Consider the following 20,335-nt stretch of genomic DNA (forward strand, 5'->3'; position numbering starts at 1 on the left):
CATCATTTAGTACCCTCATCTTTCCACTCTTTCCCAGGATATGTATCTGGACCCTGTAAGGTTCTACGTTTTATTTTATTCAGCTGTTTAGAGGATGAAATATCTGAGATCCCTACTGCAATGAGGCAAATGAGACAAATTCACAGGTAGTGCCACTGCAAAGGGCCCAACACACCCTCAGGCCTCAGAGCAATCCATGTTTGGTGATGTCTGCAGATGGCTGAAGTGGCTCATCTCCTCCCCAGCAGAAGTGTTTTATGCTCTCCATAGGCAGAAAAAAAAAGGAGAATAACTGCATAAATTACCACTGGAAGCAATCTCTTCCCTGACATTCTTTCCTCAGCTCAGCTCCTAAAGGACCAGTATATACTGACTCTAATCAGGCTCGTCTGCTCGTGTCAGGAATTTCAACAAGAAGGAGAGGAGATTTCTGCCTCCCAACCAGCAGAAAGCCTCCTGCAGCAGAGATTGCTCCCAGGAGGCTCAGGCCCTTTCCCTTCATTGATCAGAGGGAAAAGTCACTCCCAGGCATTACCCACTAACTTTGGCCTTTGTTTTGAGCAGTATAAGATTCCAACTCCCCCCAGCTTATATTTTAACAAGGCTGATTTTCAGCTGGGAGATGCCTGGTGCTGCCTGGATGTTGTCCTGCTTCTCCCATTGCCCAGGCTGGGTTGAGTGTGACCATCTTCATGTAACACCAGCCAGTGTAACCACAGCAAATGGCAGAGCTCCCCTATTCTCAGTGCAGGGAAGGAGGACCATGAAAATGCTCTTTACAGGTTTCCTGTCCTAATCCAGCGAAAAATCGCTCTCATTGTTCACTGAAGTTATGGAATTGCAGGGGTTTGTACTTTCCTTTAAAGAGCTTGCAAGCCCTGCAGAGGCAGTGCCTGTGTTCTGTGTTTTAGCACCTGCAAAAACCACTCAGATCAGCAACTTGCCAGAGCTACAGAATACATAAACCTGGTATTTTTGCATCTGTTTAGTATGGGCTGTTAGTGGGAACCAGCTGAGTAGGTTCATGTCGTTTTTGCAGGAGAAAGCAGATGACACAAAATCCCTGTCCTTGTATTTTTAAGAGAAGGCCAAGAGAAGCCACTTCTCTCTCTTGCATAAAACATTCAACAGTGCCCAACTCATTATTTGGCACATTTTTTTTATAAGTTTCTAGAAGCAATGAGTGCCCCTGGGAAAAACTGCAGCCTACCAGCCCTGAGATGCTCGTTTGGATTGAGCTGTCCCCTCCCACAGCTTCAGCTGCAGTGGGACCAAGCAACCCCTTCAGACTGGGGGTGCATTTAGAACTGCTTTCCTTCCTATCACCTGGTACTTCCCAGCACTCCCAAAAGCCTTGAAGATCTGGGAGCTGGGATGAAGCAGAAAAGATGAAATATTGAAATATTGAAGTATTGAGTTGTTAAATGTTGTCTGAACGGCTGGATCGTGCCACTCGCAACCTCACTTGGAGTGAGAATATGATATTAAATTGTGAGAATACTGAATTAAATTGTCTCCTTTTTCTACTTGGGCACCACCTGCTGGTATGTAATTAAATTAGCATCATCAGCCAGATATTAAACTCTGCAGTCCCTGAGAGTATGCCAGGTTTTTTTCAGATTATTAAGCAAGGCAGAGAGGAGAGTTTTTTAATCACCTTTTGCACACCCCATACCAGCACTTAGTTACTGTAAATATAACTCCTTGTAAATCCCTCATCTTTAAGTCTGTGTTGGAGAGTTCTTATGGTGAATGTCTGTGGGCACAACTTGCTCTTGGCAGCAGGGATAGCCAGGGATGTGCATGGCACAGGCATAGCACATCTCAGCTCTCAGCACTTCTCAATCCACCTGCTGAGCACCCCTGGACCTGCCAAAAACACAGACAGGACCAACATGGGACTGGAAGGGCAATCAAAGAATGGCTTGGGCTGGAAAGAATCTTAAAGCCCATCTTGTTCCACCTCCTGCCATGGCAGGGATGTCTTCCACTATCCCAGGGTGCTCCAAGCCCTGTCCAACCTGGCCTGGGGCACTGCCAGGGATGGGGCAGCCACAGCTGCTCTGGGCACCCTGTGCCAGGGCCTGACATTCCTATAACCCCAAAATATGAAATCATGGGACTGAGAAATACCAGCACACCTTCCCCAGGCATCCCAGAGGGAGCCACGGGATGAGAATGTCCCAGGGAGCAGATCCCAGCATGGGAGAGCTGCAAAAGGAATACCAGGAGAAAGTGGTCATTCCTAGGAGCTCAGGTTTCTGGGAGTTTTAACTTCATGTCTGACACAGATTCCTCTTCCTTTGCAATATTTTATGCAGGAACAGGAATAATCCTCATGCTCAGCAGTGAGAGCCCATTCAGGCCTGGCAGCATGGAGCTTATCTGCAGTCTTGAGCAGTGGTTTGCATCAGCTGCTGCTCTGCTCTTGGCAAAACATTCCCTGCAGCCAGGGCTGGTTTTGCACAGGTACAAGTGACTTCCTACCAGCTTCTTGCAGCTGCAAAATGGTAAGTGTGCTGGCAGGGCAAAGGAGAGCACAGTCAGAGAGTGAACACAGGGACATATTCTCAACATGGGGATCAGCAACTCCTCCTCTTCAGGAAGTCATGCATGCTGCTGTCCTTGCAAGAAGGAACAGACAAGTTTTCTGGCTGGTGACTCTCCCCAGGAGTGCAAAAAAGGGAAAGGGCAGCCAACAGAGCCAGCTTCTTTTCCCTAGGCACCCAAAATCCTGTTGTGGTGCATTTATTGGTGGTGGGGGAAGAGATGACACGTAGTACCCAGTGCTCATCCTAAGATACTTCCTACTCAGCTTTTGGCTGAGAGCTTCACAGCTGGTTCCCAACATGCTGTTCTGTTTCTCCACATTGAGGGGAAAAAGGATAACCAGGACTTGGATCTGGAAGGCTGAGGGGAAATGAGAAGTGACATCCAAATTCCTCATTGCTTGCAAGATGTGTGTACACCACAGGAGGAAACAAGCCAAGAAGAAATCAAATTAAAAACTGCTTGTGAGAAATTATGCTGAGAGTGAAAAAGCTCCAAATTATCATTTTTGCTGCAATCTGCTGTTGAAGGCTTGTGGTCTCACAGGACCTTTGGAGCAATGGGACAGCAGTGTCAGGTGGCTCTGCAAAGGGTAGGGAAAGCCCTGTGAGACATATGGGAGCATTTATATATCCTCTGCCTTTAGCTGGCTGCAGAAATGTGTGATTTTTTATAGATGGGGAGGCTTTTGGGAACCTCAGCCTTGCTGCAGGGCAGATATTTGTCCATTTTCTTGGCCATGAGCTCAGGGAGACAAGAACAGCTCACTGAAGCCAACATGGGTGTGAAGCTCCCCTGGACTTAAGGAACAGGTTCCCATTGGGATGAGGCAATCTCAAAACTTTATCCCAGTGTAAAATCCAGCTTGCCTGAGCAGCCACCTCCCATTTCCTCCACATGGGATGCACATACAGAGCACAAGAACAATAATGCTGAGAGGAGAGTGCACGGCCAAGCACACCCCTGCCATGTTCCAGCCCCTTTAAGAGGCCCCTGGATGAAATGCAGCCCTTACCCCAAGCAGGAGAAGCCCCTGGGAGAACAACAGTGGTGGAAAAGCAACTTTTGGGACCTGAGTTGCTGGTGTGGGATGTTCCTGGGGTAGCCATGGAGGGAAAGGCCATCCTGGACCTGACCTGAACTTTTCAATCCTGATACCCTGGCCAGCTTACTAAGGACACAGGGCTCTCAGCAGGGCTTTATTCATTAGCTCATTTACTCATTAACTCATTGGTAAAGAGCTTGAACAAAAGCCCTGCTTTCAGATAGCACCATGGTGCTTATAAGCCTCTGCAGAGGAGAGAGGCCCATGGCAGTGAAGTCTTCCAAATACAGAACTGTCCCTTGGGGGCTGCACAGGGATGTGACCTGCTCCCCAGGAAAAGCCCTCCTGGCACCAGGGGATGGGAGATGAAATCTAGTGAGAAGGATGAGAAAGGAGGGTAACCAGGAGACAGCAGAGTCACTTGTTTCCCTCTGCTGAAATGTCTGCTGGCATAGGGATCATTACAGAGCCACACATCTGGTAAGGAGACGTGCAGGTGAACATCATTGCCAGTTTAAAGATGGCAAAAGAAGGCTCAGTGCTGGCATCTACCACCACTGTATGTTACCTTTTCCAGCAGCATCTTTCTCAGGAGCCTTCTGAGAAGGCAGAGGACATGGTCCAAAGCCTCTAGATAAGAAATAAGGATGCCCAGTTTAAATTGAATTTCTGTTATTAAAGAATACAATTCACTCAGAAGGTAACTGCAAAAAAATTATCATTTCCTGGAGGATTTGTTGAGAGAAATAGCAGCTTAAGGCAACCAAAGTAGAAATGCTTCCTCCTTTATCAGGCAAGGGAACAGAAATCCAGGCATTTAAAGCAACTTCTGAGAAGGACCCTACAACATGTAGGATGTGTAGAGCTGCAGGTGGGATTCATACAGAAGGGACCTGAGGCTGATGACAGGATTTTCTGACAGTCATGCCTCTCTGCTTTTACTTGGCAGCCCTGTGCCTGCTTTGTGACATTCAGAGCTGTTTCAGGTCCTCACATGGGTGTACTTGGTAGAGCTGCAATTTCTCTGCTTCATTCTCCCAAGGGGGAGTGATGCAGCTCCTGGTGGCACCAGGCAGTGGCCCTTGGAGGGGAACAAAACCTCTGCCACCTGCAAGCCTGCCTTGCTTTGTCCATAATGACCAGCACAGGCAGGAGTTGAACATGCCTCCAAGGCAGCACACGAGAAATAAATAACCAGACAACAGTGAACAGGACTTTAAAAATGGTTTGTGAGCACTAAGACTTTCCCATATAGGCTCAGTCCAAAAACTTCTCATACAAATTTCAGTGAGGGTTTTACCCTAGTGAAAATACAGTGAAAGGCTCTTTTTTATATGTTTTTTAAAGTCTGTGCAATCAAAAAGCTCTTTGAAGCTCAGAAATTGTAGACGTTTTCTAAAAACATCTGCTTCTCCTTTTCTGCTGTACTTTTCCTCAATGCAAAATGAAACCAATCAAATTCTTGTTATGGAGGGGGAGGCAGGATGGTCCTGTGCTGACAGCCAGGGTTATGGGCTGGGACTGCCTCTACTGGGAGGGCTTGGTGGCACCTGCACAAAGCAGCAGTGCTGGGTTTCCTAAAGCCAGGCTCTGCTTCCCCTCTGTGATGTGTGGGATTTGAGCCAGCATGCTCAGGCAGCGTGGCTGCAGTTGCTTCTCCAGCTCCTTGCTGTTCCCAGCCATGGAGCTCAGCTCCCCAGCCTCTCCTGAAGGGCTGCATGGAGAATTCTTTCTGCATGGCTGATGCTGGAGGACACATTTGCCTGCTGCTTCCCAAAGCTCTGTCTCAGGGAGCTTTTCCTTTGGTTCAGCTCCATCTGTGATGGAAAGGAGAGCTTGATGGATGGCAGTGTGGCCACAGAGAGCCCAAGGAGCTGCCACACCATCCCCATGCCCCTAGCAAGGGAAGAACATGCTGGCTAGCCCACAGCCATCACATAGATCACTGTGAGTTTACTGTGTTCAAGCAAGCTGGAGAGAACAGCTGTGGATTTGTAATTTAAAAGCATTTTAATGGGAGGAAGCTCATTTTTCCTTGCAAAAGCAGAAGCTCAAGGAAATATTACAAACTGTGAGCATTACTTTCTGCTTCTTTCACAGCAGGTCTGAGCCATCTCATCTGGTGCATTAAGAAAAAATTATTTTAGATTTTCTAAAAAAATAAATACAACTCAAACAAACCAGGAATGATGGTGCAGCTACCTTGCTGCTTCTCTCTGGAGATAATTGCTTAATAGGAATATCTCAGTGCGTCAAAGAAAAATATAATAACCAGGCCCTTTAGGTCTTCTCCCCAGCTGTTACCTACAAGGCCCCACAGCTGCTGCCAGTAATTTTTAGCACCCTGGCTCCTTATATGCCACAGTTCAAAAATATCATCTCCACAAGCAGCCTCATTGTGTAAGAAAACAGTCTATACTAAGCTGAAGTTGATTCCACACTGACAGCCAGGGTTGCAGGTTTGTGTTCCAGGAGAATCTGAGTTGATCCAGCCTCAGTGACAGCCAGGGCTGGCACCCACCTGCAGGTGAGGGGCAGCTTTTGTGCAGGTACCTTTCTGCTGAAAGCCCAGCAAGCACAGGCAGCAGGGATCAAACATGCAAGGGGAGAGAGCTCAGGGTTCCTCAGGTGTGGTTTTTCCACCTGAACCCCTGGGCTGAGCAGCAGGTGAAGTGGAAGGAACAAGCATCCAGGACAAAAGCACATCTTCAAGAGAAAGCACATTTAAGCAGAGGATAAATTGGAATGATGTAATTCTGGAAAACCTGCTCAGAGGCAGTTCTAGGGCAGGTGAGGGGATCTCTCACTGTGGCCCTGTGTTCCCATAATTGCCCAGGGCAAAGCTGGTTTTTCAATCAGCATCAATCAGCCTTTCCTCAGGACCCATACCCCTGCACTGCATGTGACTCCTGGGCTGAGGACTATTAGAAGGGCAGGGGCAGCCACAATATCACTCCTTTGCTTCCTCAGCCCTTTTGTCTTTCTGATGTCCAGTCCCAGCTTTCAGTGATTCTGATTTTTTCAATGGCATCCCAATTTCTGCTCTTCTCAAGACAACTTCAAATAGCTCTTAATCAGATCTCCAACTGCTGCAGCTGCTGGCTGCAGACTCTATGTTTCTCCAAGGGACTCATTCTCATCCTGCTGTGCCAGGGAGGGCACTAAAAGCAGAGCAGAGCTCCTGGTCCATCCCCTGGTGTGATCCTGGGCTCTGTGCTGAGGTTTTTCCTCACACTGGAAGTGGGAGCTGGAGACTCCTTACCCTGGATGTCTGATGAGAGGCAGCATTGATGTGCAGCATCTGCAGCCTAAAAACTATTTGGGAAAATGAAATGGTAGGAGGTGGGACATTCAGTGTAAAATTCTGTGCTCAGCTTGAGGCTGAAACTCAGTTTGTTCTCTATTAACTTACCTGATTTCTTCCCTCCCCATTACCCTGACAGGTCCATCAGAACAGTGCAGCTGAGTAGGTTTCTGTATGGAGACATGAGGAGGCAGGATTGGGCTTTCAAAATGGGTACAATTGATGCAACAAGCAAGAAGTTTGGGGAAAAGAGACCTAGAAGTAAACCAGGAAGATTTTAGGATAAAGATTCAACCTCCTCAAACCACACAGACCCAGAAACACAAGGGAAATAATTTTTCACGTCAAAGAACTAGAATGATGTAAAGCAAACTGCAGCGAAGCGTGAGCTGCATCTAGTGGCCGAGGAGAACAGTGCTTGGTTTGGAGGAGCGGGCCAGCCTGGCAGGAGGAGTAACAGCCAGCCAGGAGTGGAACAAATATTTCTGCCCTTGCTGCTCCCAACAGCAATCCTCCTGCCTGAGGAAAAGCAGCTCACACTGAACACAGCTCAGCATTCTGAGCTGCACCCGTGCTGGAGGTGCCACAGGTGCCTCCTGACCCAGGTTTGCAGCATCCCGCAGAGCCTGGAGGGGATCCCGGTGGGATCAGCTGCGATGAAACCAGGCTGGTGCTGCTGCACCACTCCAAACGGAGCAGCGTGGGCAGGAGATTCGAGCAGAAAGGCAGGAAATGCAGAGCAGGCAGTTTCATGCCTTAGTGAAGACACCCAAGAGCTGCCAGCGTAGGCTGAGCCAGTCCCTGCAGCTTCACATTCTGCTCAGGGCTGTGCAATCCCTCATGCACAGTATTAGGATCCTCTGCATCTCCTCCTCTGGATTTTGACAGCGTACTGATAACTCAATTTGAAAGCCAAGGTGTTTCCTTGACACAGGACTGCCTCTGAACGGAAGGCAGAGTACATCAACCCAGGGCACGATTCATTACCCTCAGCTCAGAATGTATAACATGTCAGGGATAAAGCTGTGAAGTTTTGATTTATACAGGCTAATCAAGCAGAAAGCTATTAACCGAGGGGCAATGGATTATTAAATAAAATGACAGGAGAAACACTGACAAAACACCTAGTTCTGACTCTTGGAACATATTGCTCTTCTTATCTGTCCAAAGTCTTAGCTGTGAAAGTTAAAACAATCTCTCCAGCTCAGATACAATTTTAAATACATTGAAGACTGGGTCCAGCATCTATTTAAGCATTTAGAGCATGGCAAGTAATTTGAAACTCTGAATAATATCACTGAAGGGCTTTCTCAGAGTACTCAGTGAGTTCAAAGACCAAGACCTGGACACCACCTGCTGCAAAACTTTCAGTAAATTGCCCTTGACTGACAGCAGGGTCAGTTTTGGGGACACAGCCCGGAGGGATGTGGCACAGCACATGACAGAGTACAAGAACAATACCTATGGTCTTAAATACAATGCTCCTACTCGAGCAGGTTGCTAACGAAGCAGAGATGGGTTGATGTCCTACAGCATTTCTCAGGACAAATTTGACCATGAAGCAAAAAAATCTCCCACCATCCTGCTCTTGCTAATTCAGCCTATTTTCTCCTATGACCCTCCCCAGGTTTCCCTTTCCTTCTACCTGGGTCAGACTGTTTTTCTAACTCACTGCCAATAACCAGCTGACTTTGGAGATACTTTCTTCTCTCCTATCCCAGCCCCCTCTGAAAAAAGAAAAAGGCACAACTTCTCTGTAATATTCTCCCATCTGCCTTTTTAAGGGATTGTCACTCCCAGGCATGTCAGTGATTGACTGATTCTCAGATGATTCAGGCTTCAGCTGAAGAAGGGAGGGATCACTGATCCATCAAATGTAAAGCTGAGCACAGTTACCCAAAGAGTGTTTACCAGGCTGGGCTACAGCAAGTTCTGCTCCAGGCCAAAAGGTTTCTCTGTTGAGAAGTGCTGCTGTATGGTGCTCTTGGAGCACTGCAATAGGATGGGCTGGAAAGAAATAGTTGCATTTTCACTTTATGTTTGCTCTCAAAGATCAAGGTACAGCAAAGCTCTGTAAAATCACTTCTAATCTTGCAGTGATTAGCCTTCAGGATGAAGGAGTGGTGCACTGATTTTTCCTCTTGCACAGTAAGTGGATCTTAAGCCTTTCCAAGTATTTTCCTTAGTTGAAAGAGTTCTAATGTTCTAATCTGCTGCTACCAACCAAGCCCACAATTTAAGTTCTGGCTTGTGTTTTGTTGTTCATATAAGACAATTCTGTTCCCTCATTTTCATGGATGTCTAAATACAAAGACAAACACAAAAACTGATCCTAGTGACTTTGGAGTCACCCTGAATGTTTGGTATCCCAGACTTTCTGCAAGGTGTTCAAGACTCTGACAAAACCCATCTAGCACATTTTCCTGTGCCCAGGGAAGTAGTTTCCCCTTAGTATAGTGACTGGATTCTTGCTCCCTTTGTTTCACAGAGGGGTTCTGCTGTCATAGGTACATTAGTGTTCTGTCTCCCCTTTGTATCTATTTTCTTAATCAGCCTAAGATCTCCTGTTGGTTTTAAGCTCTGAAATAATCTCCTGGCATGCCTAGCCTGAGTGGCTGCGTGGCTTCTGGGGACTTTGGGAACCACAGAAGGGGGGGTTTGTTTGTGTGTGTATTAATAAGGGCACTAACAGGTGGAAGGAGAGAGAAAGGACATGATGAACTCTACTGATATCACTCCCGTGCTGATAGAAACAGTCTGTGAATGGTCACTCAGCTTCTAGTTGGTGGGTATCTGTGGCAAGAGAGAATGTTGGTGACAAATGTCTCAAATAAGCTTTTCTCTTAAATCAATAAAACTACTTTCCTTTGAAAGGGATTCCTTGGCTGCTGCCACACAGTTCACATTGAGAGAGAAAAGAGCCATGGGTTTAGATGTCAACAATGTCATTTCAATGTTAGAGGGAAGGACTTGCCTCCATGTCAGTCCTGATCACATTGTTGGCAAGACCAGAGTGAGGTGTGCCATTGGTTGTGACTGTCTTTGCTGGGGAAAGTCTCTTCAGTGCTGGCTGATGTGAGAGTTTTGCTGCTCTCTGACACTGCTGCAGTCTTGGGCTGGCAATTGGCACCTTCAGGCCTGTGGGGAGACACTGAGATCTGCCCCAGTTTCCTGCCAAATGTCTGTCCCTGGCTCCAGTACAGGGGATTTTTACCTGTCCCTCGCTGCAGAGGGCTCTGCAACCCAGCAACTTTTGCTCTACCCCTTCATCTCCATAGCAGGAACTGTTTAGCTTTCATCCTGGAGTAACAAAATGTACTTTGGTCCAAATAATTAAGCAGTTTTAATTTTCAAATGGCTTTATCAGAGAAGGACCATTAGATGTTCTGGGGATTACACCTGGGGTATCTGAGCTGCAGACGTTTGAGATTTCTTCACAGTCCACTGGAGAGCATGTTTTAAATGTGCTGAAAATGAAAGGCTAGTGCTCTAAAAAGGGTTCAAGAGGATTGATATATTCAGCCTGAGGATGTCAAGACAACATTTTGTCAATAATTTGAAGAAAGAAGGTGCCATTATGGCTGCAGTATCAAAAGCAATGTAATGGCTCTTTTTTTGCAATCAGCAGGTTAAAGGCTTGTCTGGACTGCAGTGTTTCAGTGGAAGATGTGTATAATGAGCCTGGTGTGGTGCAGTCTGTCACAGCCCATTCAGTGTCTGCAGCGAAGCAGAGCTGCCTCAGCGGTCCCCAATGCAGTATTCTTCTGGCTCAAAATGCTGTTGCAGCACATTGAAACTGTAAGTGGGGGAATGAGAGGATTGTAAAGCATATTTGAGCACAGGTGTTTTCATAGGTGAAAGGGGGAACTTCTTGAAATTGTTTTGGAAAGTGAAATAAAAGTCAAAAGCTGGAAAAAGGTTTTATTAAAAAATAAAAAAAAAAGCATTTAGGGTTTCATGGCTTCCCATTCCCAGCCAGAACAGACTCCTCTTACTCCTCTTCCCCTTCAGGCAGTTTTGTAGGGGGTGCAATTCACTTGGTAGCTCTTTGGACTTGCTTTTCCAGGTTGGGCACAGCAGGCAAAGACTGTAGTTTAATTAGGCTGATATTGCTGAAGTCACCTGCCCCTTGCTGAAGGAGACTGGGCAGAAAACTGTGAGGCTGGGGTTCCAAGGAAGCTTTTGATGCAGGAAACCTATTTTAGAGGAAAGCTACCTCTTCTGGCATCCTGGAGAGGTTCTAAATATGCTCACTACACCCCACCCGGAAATGTGAAGTGTCCTCAAGTGTGGCTGGTCCAGCAGAGCTCTCATGATCCTCTCCCATGAAAGCTAAAGATGCTCCTAAGGCAGTAAGAGATGCCCTGTGTGGCACTGAGGCTCCACACTTCATCTGTGCCAGTTTTGCTGAATATCCCCGGTATGCTACAAGAGCATCAATGTGATTTTCAATTTTATTGGATTTTTGAGAGAAAAGTCTTGTGAGAGCTATTACTAAATCAGCTCACGAATTTTTTCCCCAGGATTGTGTGCCTAGCTGAATTTTCTATTACAATTCAAGAGGAAAAGGAAGCTGGCATTGTGTGGCCTTCAGTCTCTCTTCTGTTTGTACATGTGTCTAGGGAGATGAATTATTTATGATAATGTAATTATAGAAGTGAACAAACAAGCGTGTTGTGCGTTTTTCCCCCAGAGAAGCTGCAGTCTGTGACGGGGACACTAGATGGTAGTGTCAGCCCAGGAACATTCCAGTGATGTCTGACAATGCTGTGACACTAAATCCTCGCTCTTTCTGTGAGGTTTGCTCCTTGCAACACGAAATTTGAGGAGAATAGTTGGGGTGATGTGGTAACATTATTCTGACCCAAACTTTTTGCAGTTAGAGTTGAAATCTGTAAACTATTTCAAACTGTTTTCCAGAAAATGAGATCATGATTCTGATAATATTTCAGTTAATCATTACTGCTCTACCTGAAAATCAGTGAAATCTCTATTTCTGGTGGTATGAGCACAAATTCTGATCAAAATGAAACCCAGGCCCTTGATATCTCAATCACTGACACCAGTGATGTTAAGGAAGATTCACAGACATGTTCCTGCTTGCTTTGTTCAGTTATATTTTAGTGTGAGGTTAATAAAAAGTGCACATGAGATGTGAAAATCACCATTTTTAATTATTAGATATCATAGATTGACTGAAAAATTTGTCTAATTTGGACTGGGAATAGAATACAAGGATAAATCAGGTATATGTTACTCCTACTGTGACCAATTTCAACAAATTGCAAACTAGTATTGATTTCTATACATAAACTATGAACAAAAAAGAATTACAAAACTTCTCAGCAGCCTAATTCAACCAAAATAGAATGGCATTTGGGATAGGGATGCTCTGCTGATGAAAATAAATAGCAATAAAATAGTTTCTCACTTGTAATTTTTATCTAATATCCCATCAGCTTTGTAATCCTTTGCAAGTGTCATCCAATGCAGTACCTCCAATGCAGAAATGTGCAGAATTAATAAAGAAGATGCCTGGATGTGGAATAACTCATCTTTCTGAAAGGTTTTGGTTTGATGGATGATATTCCATTGATGAAACCATAAAATCTATTAATTCAAAAAGTGAGTCTTATTCTTGAGTTCCAGCAAAAGAAGGCCCCAGATTCATACCATGAATTTATCTTTATCCCAACATGCATCTTCAGCTGTGAAACTGTGTGGTTGTGTCACAGCACTTCTAACAGGAATGGCTATGGAGCTGCAAACATGTGGATTAGAATAAAATCTGGTTTAATACTTTGCTTTAAACAACCTTTAAACACCTGAAGGAGAGGAAGGGAGTAGTGGGTGTGAATTGCCTGGCTGCACATAAAAGGAACACCGGGAGGGCTATGTATAGGGGTGACTGGATTGCTGTGAAATAAATGGGCATGGCAAAAAGCCAAAATATAACAAATATTCACCAGAATATTTGCTATAAACATCCAGAAGATATGGGTTTTTCTGGAGATCCTTTCTGTTCTGTTGTCCTGCTCCTCAAATGATACTGTCCCAGCATATGATAAAAATTAATATTTTTTAAGGAAAGTGGAAGGAGAAAGGGTTTCTCGCTAACAGGTCAGTCATCACTTGGCACTGAACAATCTTCCTTTCCGATGATTTGTTTGCTCCCCTGGTTTAGATGGAATGGGTGGATGGGAGAGCCCACAGGGATGGACATTGGCAGAGCACTCCCTGTGTGATCCATCCATAAAAACACAACTTCCCAGTGCCATCCCAGTGCCACTCCACCCCTGTGAAGCTGGTGTTGGGTCTCTGAATGCATCTGCTCAACTCTTCCACATTTTGATTGAAATTGGGAGTTCTGATCCCTCTTCCCTTGACAGGTCCTGTGTCTCTCTCAGGTTCAGCAGGAAGTAAAACCCAGCAGGATGTTCCTTGCCTTCTTGAAGAACTCTTCGAAGTGTTGGACTCTCTTTTTTCAAAGGAATTTTGAGCAATCTGTAACTCCTTCATTAACCTACTCTACTGACCTGAGAATTTCCTACTAGGCAAGTGCCACTGTAATTTTTAGGCTCAAAACAAGTTTGTTGTATTGGTTCTGCATAGATGTATGCCCTTGCCAAGGGTGGGAGGATGTTTCTTTCAGTCAGAGGAGGGTATTTCAAGTTCAACACAGACTTTGTCAGTGTGGAGCTCAAATTTTTATCTACTTGTGCCCAGTCGTAAGCAAGAGCAGCTCTATCTCTTCCATGAGAAATATTTCTATTTGACTGGTATCATAGTTTGAAAAGAAACTAAATTGAAAAGCAGGTGCTACATAAAAAGTTCAGGAAGACTTTCTGTATCTTCAGATCAAGATGAACTTAGATAAACTTAGATTATTAAAAACACAAGCAGCATTTATCTTCCTCTTTTGACTTTCAAATTAACCTAAACTCACATAACCAAATCTGATGGGAGTTTATTTTCAGCTGTAGAGTTCACCACAGACTTAAAAGACTAAACCCAGAATCAAAACTATATTGTGGACTGCTTCTGCTGCAAAAGCTTCCAGAGCAAAAGCCTACTTTGGTGAAAGGGGGTTGTAAACTAAGAGAACAGTTAGAAATGCAGAATTGGATGTTTCTCATTCAAATGCAATAAGGATTTGGATCCTTTCTCATTCCCTTTGAAATGCTATTTACCTACATCAGAGTTTAATAAGGTTAATATGTTAGATGCTCCCCCAGTGTAAATTCTATCAGTGGGAAGAATACTGCCTGAATAAAGTCCTCCAGCTCTATTCATTTGCTTTCAATGTGTCAAATTAATTTTGCCACATGGGTAATAAAAGCTGTGCTTCTGTGTATTTCTGTAAACATTGTACAATTTAGAAAGTGTTTATGATTTCTTTCAACAATGAAACTTAAACTGCGCGCAGTCCAATACTGGTGAGTAATTTCAGAAGTGACTGAGGCATGTAATTGAGTTTGTCAGTGTAATTGTATTTTGGAATAAATAGTGGTGTGTTTTTTTCAGTTGTTAGCGAGTCTCGTATTTAGTGTGCTGATTAATTCTATTAGAGGAGTTAATTAGACTGAGGAGGTGGGGGTAAGGATGGATACAAATCACTTTCAAGCTCTGCATTTAACTCAGAGGTGATTATTCTGTGCACAGAGAAATGCCTCCTCTCCCTGTTCTGGACTCACGTGTGTGATTAGAGCTCATCAGTGCAGCCCCATGCCTGTGACAAGGACAGACAATGAGTGTGGATGCAATTCTCTCTCCTTTCAAGTATGAACTTCCAAATTAAGGCACTGCAGGTTACAGGGATGACCAGACTTAAAAATAATAATTTCCTGTGCATACTCTGGAATAATAAAATAATTACAGTAACTGTATTTCTGGCACAGCCTCCTCATATTGTTTCCTGTAAAGAATAAAAGGCAATAAGAAATAAACAGGCTTCACTTAAAGGCACTCTCTGGCTTTGCAGGGTTCAGAAGAGCTTGGGCTCCAGTCTTGACATGGGAGTTTCAGAAAGGGAGGATGGAGAATTAAAACAGCCTCCTCCAAAGTCAAAATATGCAAAATAAATATACACACAATAGATTTTTAAGCAGCAGTTGGTGTGTAATTTTTTAATTACCTGGAATATTTCCAATCAAACACAAGATACTGTCACAAGAGCATTAAAACAGGCCTTGAGGCATCAACTGAGCTGCAGAAAAAGTCAAGGCCCTTTATAAACCAAATGTACATGTTGGAAAATGGTGTAATTTTCTAGAAAACAATCTGTCTCAATAGGCATGAAGGAAGGACACTGTCAAACGAAACAGTGGTCAGGAGCACACAAAAGCCAGCATTTGGCACATTTGCAAGGAATTGTGATGCTGTGTCAGGGAGCTGTTCCCAGGCTGCCTGGTCAGGCCATTACAGCACTGTCAGTAAAATCACCTCTTATCTCCCAACTCCTTCCACGCAGATAAAGCAGCTGTGGTCAGGGCATATTTTAGTAAGATTCAGAGTGGTAACATCTGGCAAATTCACATGTCACGCACTGCTCCTTGCCCACGTACAGAGCCCCTGTTCCCAGAGCTTTTTGTTTCCCTTAGATAAAATGGCTTTTCTGCAGCAGAACCTGAGCCAGAGGTTATCAGCTGGGAATGGCAACGCCTCTCACAATGGCACCGCAGGCAGGGACCATCAGGGACTTTCAGCAATGGGAAACCTCACATCGGAAGCCAGCTCTGATAATCCTGCTGAGAGGAGAAGAGCTGGTGAGTTTCTCTCTACAAAACAGAAGGAAAAGGAAAAGGGCCCTGGAAAGTCACAGGAAGGTAAATAAAAACTTCTTGTCAGCAGGCTCCTTCCGCTGGTCCTGGGAAGGACATCTCGGCTGCCTCTCACCAAAGGGCTGTGCTCCACAACGTCAAAGAAAACAAGGAAGGGGGTCAGGATCTCTTTGAGATCTCAGCTTGCTGGAGACACTGGAAAGTCTTCTGGACAGAGTTAGAGTAGCTGTAAAAGCCACTCACCTGTACCAATAAAGCTGTTTAGTTTGGGTTTGATGGTGTGTATGGACAGCCTGACAGATGCAGCTGGGTGTGAACAGAGACCCACTCCCTGATCTTCTGGAGCTGCTGTTTCACACCTCTCCAGGGGCTTTGCTTTGGGTCTGACTTGCAGTTAACAGGAAAGGGAAAGGGAAAACTGAAGTTAGACAACCTTCCTCCCCATTGCTGACCTCCTCTTTAGGAGCTGTCATCCCCATCCAGCCCACTCCTGTCCCCAGCTCTTTAGAAGGGAATATGGAGCAGGATTTCATGTGGTCTTACAAGAGAGCAGTGTGGAGTGATGGCAAAAAGGGATGTGCAGGAGTTCTGGGACAGTCAATGTGCCCCAACAGCTATGGGAGCCTGTGCTCCCTCCAGCCCTCTGCTCCCTGTCCCTACCCTGTCACCCATGTCCTTTGGTTTCTTTGTCCTTCTCTGAGTAGCCTAAGAAGATTGAGAAACTCTTTTTTTTAAATTAGATTATATTAAAAAGGAATTATATCAAGTACAGAGTGCCAATCACACAGCTCATTTTTCTTAAAGCAAGCTGTATTATTTTTACAGTTTATGTTAAAAAGATAACTGTAGTTTGCATGCCAATGTTCAGCTGTTCAAATAAACCCCTTAGCTCCTTTCTTTAGTGACATCTCCCAACAGGGGGATTGTTTCAGCCATGATGGCTGCTCTATATGTCCACTCCAAGCACTTTCCATCCACTCCCTGGGATATGGAGATAGGATTTAGCTGATAAAAACTCCAAGCTAACAGCTGTCAAAGAACTAATTTTTAAAAAATACTGCTCCATGTCTGTCCAGAAATAATTGCAGTTTGTTTCAGCCAGAAGGCTGATGGAGTTGAGCAGTGGAGGTGAGGGTCACCCTTGAGCTGAAGCCACAAACCTCTCCCAGGAGTCAGGGCCACCATCTCTGCAAAGCACTGCTGGGCCACAACATTGCCATGGGGGACTCATCCAAACCCATGGAACAGGGAGGAAAACGTCAAGAAAATCCTCTTCTGCTTGAGTCTTTTCTTACAAAAGTCCATCCAAATAGCCCAGGGGTCACGCTGAGCTTGCACCAGGACGGCCTTGATCTTGTGCTGGTCCATACTGGTTGGGAGGGGAGGGAAAGCAGGTCCAGCACTAATGTTGCATGCACACTTCTCCTAGGAGGGATAACCCACCTCATGTTTCACTAACTGCAGCAACAACCTTTGGAAGAGACCAGGCCTGTTAATACTCTTTTTTTTCCTAAATCACCAGAATGACTGAAGCAAAGCAGTGGCTGAAGGAACCATGTTTCCTGGTTCCACCCACTCTATGGGACTATCAGGGAGGCTCCTCTGGGGTAATTTGGAAATGCACAATTATTTGGGCAGCTTAGAGCCATTCTGTTGTAAACTTTTTCCTTAGCTCTGCTTCCAGACTCAACTAAGTCATTGCATTGGCCCACAAAATGAGTTGAGAACAGATGTGAGTAATTCCTCTGTCAGGGGGTTGGATTATAACCACAACTACAGGCATAATTAAGATTTTCCTTCATTTCTCTTATGAGCTAAAATGGAAATATTAGATTAACTCAGCTGTGCTGTAAGACTAACTGCAGAGGGTCTGAAAGACATGTTCATGTGTAAAGGTCACTGCATTGCCACTGGATCATTATTTTACTTACTGTACCCAGTAGTTAAAATGTGTGTTTTCTGTCTTTTCCCAGGCCTTTCATCTTCAATTGTCCAGGCAGCCAATAAGGCATAATAAATGAGGAGCATCCAAAAGCTGTACATCTTAAGGCTTTCTATCATTATGCAAAATCTATATCATCATTAATCACTTTTTTTTCTTAATGAATTAGGGGACTCGTGTTTCTGCTGCTAAGTACTCAAAGGAGTTATTAAATTTATGGCTGTCTGGTTCCCCCATCTGTTTCCATAAAAATTTACTGCAATTATTATTTCAGCAGAATTTCTAAACCCCGCCAGACTTAAGAATAGGGAATACTACTGTAAGCATGAGGGGGAGCTAATGGCATATGAGTGGCAAAAATCACCTAAAATCCAGATTAAACCAGATTTGCCTGTATTTTGCATGAGGGTTAAGGCAAGAAAATGAAGACTGACAAAATTAGGAGAGCTGGAAAAATTCCTGCCCATCCAGGTCCACAGATGTCCACTGCTGGCTAAGTATTAGGAAAATATTTAGTTAATTTTAATTTTTCTGAAGGAGGCAGATCCAGAATCATGTGGGCAGAGGTTTGCAGCAAAGCTGCTGAGCATACAGAGAGGCCGTGGGGCACTGGGGTGACAGCTGGAGGCAAGTACCAGTCCTGGAAGGAATTACTGGGAACAGGACTCTGCTTCCTCATGCCAGGTGTCAGGGGCCCTCTGACAGGATTTTACTACACCAAAGCTGTGGCCAGGAGCATTACTGCCCTATCCCTGGCAGAAATAAGCTGCATAATATAAACCTGTGCTGCTGCAAGAGTCTGGAAGGAGCCCTCACCTTAGAGTGTGCACACCAGGTGTTGAAGGAGGCTGGTGACAAGGCTGACTCCTGAAGAAGGACTGGGGTCACACCTTTCTGGTGCCTGGAGCCACGCTGCTCTCCTGCACAGGAAGAACGCTTTGCTCTGCATGAATTTCATGTCTGTGGCTGTTTGTAATAAAATGGGACAAACAACATTTTTATGGTCAAATGGCTGTGTTTTATTCCTCACTGCCACGATATGCTGTGGTGCATCACAGCCTCTTGGGTGCTGTATATGGTCATACCACTGAAGTCCCCCTTCAGATGGCATTCCTGGCCCCATTATGCACCTGCTTATTATCCAGTTAGGGGGATCCCTGAGTCTTTATTTTGACTGTATTTATGCCAGGATAAATTTTTTCAGCTGATAAATTTCCATCTGCATTTATGAACAGTGGGATGGGCTTTTCCTTCTCAGGAAGGAAAAGTTGTTGGGTGTTGCCCAAGCTAAAGCAAAAACAATGATCCAAGAAGGATTGACTGACTGGAAGGGGTTGGCTCTGGTGTGCCTGGATTGCCCAGAAGAAAGATAATGAAGAGAATGAGAAGAGCAATTGCTTCAATAAATAAACTGGAACATGTGTGAGACCAATACCACTGGGGGCTGATATATGCCAAGAAGTCTGTTTTTAACATCTGCTCTTCAGCAGCCTTAATATGTTATGACCAGATCAATAAATCTGCTGCTGCTGCTGTCAGATATCCAACAGCACCCAGAGAGTGGGGAGGAAATACACACAAAGAATATAACATGCTTACATATTCACAGATCCACACATACAGGCATTTCTGTGCAGGTGCATTGTTGTACTAGTGGAAGGATTAATGTGAAATCAATGCAAAATGGTGCTTTAGTAGCCCTGATAAAGAGAAGCCATGAGTGGCTGATACTCACTGCCTGCAATCTCTTGTTCTGCAGAACATAAGCTGAGGGTTGCTGTGTTGCTGTCAGCTCATATCCCACCCAGTGCACCCAGAGATGCAGTATGCTCCTTACCCTACCACAATTAAAAGGCTCTTTATCTTTACCAAGAGATAAAAAAGGTGCTGGAAAGGCTGAGGGAAGCAGGTGAGGTGGAGTAGGCATAATGGCAATTTTAAAAAGCATTCTTACCAACCTGCAGTCATGGGCAAGGAAGGGCAGAGAAAGAAGAGCAGGGGACAAAACAGAAGATGAAAGGAGGGGCTGAGCAAAAAAATTTTGGCTAGCAAGCTGCTGTGATGCTAGCAGAGCCTACATTTGCAGCAGGATGAACACAAGTGTTTGTTGTCTCCTCTGCTTCAGGGTATTGCCCCTGCAGTGCCTGGGACAAACCACAAACCCCATGTGGCTGCTCCTCAGCATCCCCAGCTTGCCCTCCAGCCCCTGAGCTCCAGCCACAGCTGGACTCAGGCCTGGGAGAAGCTGAAAATAGGGCTGACCACGAACATCTGCAGTTCAGGTGCAGCCAGGCACCACCTGTGCAAGGTTCTGCTGGGCCCATCTTCCTCCCTCACAGCAGAGCGATGCTGGAGAGCACCCACAGCATTTTCTTGCAGGGAAGAAAGGATGCGAGAAACCAGATCTCCTTCTTCACTGAATTTACTTCTCAAGCCCGGGGGGAGTCCACTGAAGGACTTGGCACAAAGATTGATGTCTGGCCTATGGCATTAAGCAGAACTTGTTCATTTAAGACAGGACAGTGTTTTGGAAGAATAGAAGGTTGTGACCTCTCTGATGCAGCAGCAGTTCTCCTGACAGAAGGTGATAAATAAAGGAGTCAGTGCCACAGAGTGTGTCTGAAAGCTTTGCAATGTGAAGAATGCTTGCTGTGACCCCAAGAACCTTTACATCAAGAAACCTCCTGGGCACATGGGGGTAAAAAGGTCTTGTT

This window comes from Lonchura striata, chromosome 12 (assembly GCF_046129695.1).
Source record: "Lonchura striata isolate bLonStr1 chromosome 12, bLonStr1.mat, whole genome shotgun sequence".
In the NCBI taxonomy this organism is placed as follows: Eukaryota; Metazoa; Chordata; class Aves; order Passeriformes; family Estrildidae; genus Lonchura; species Lonchura striata.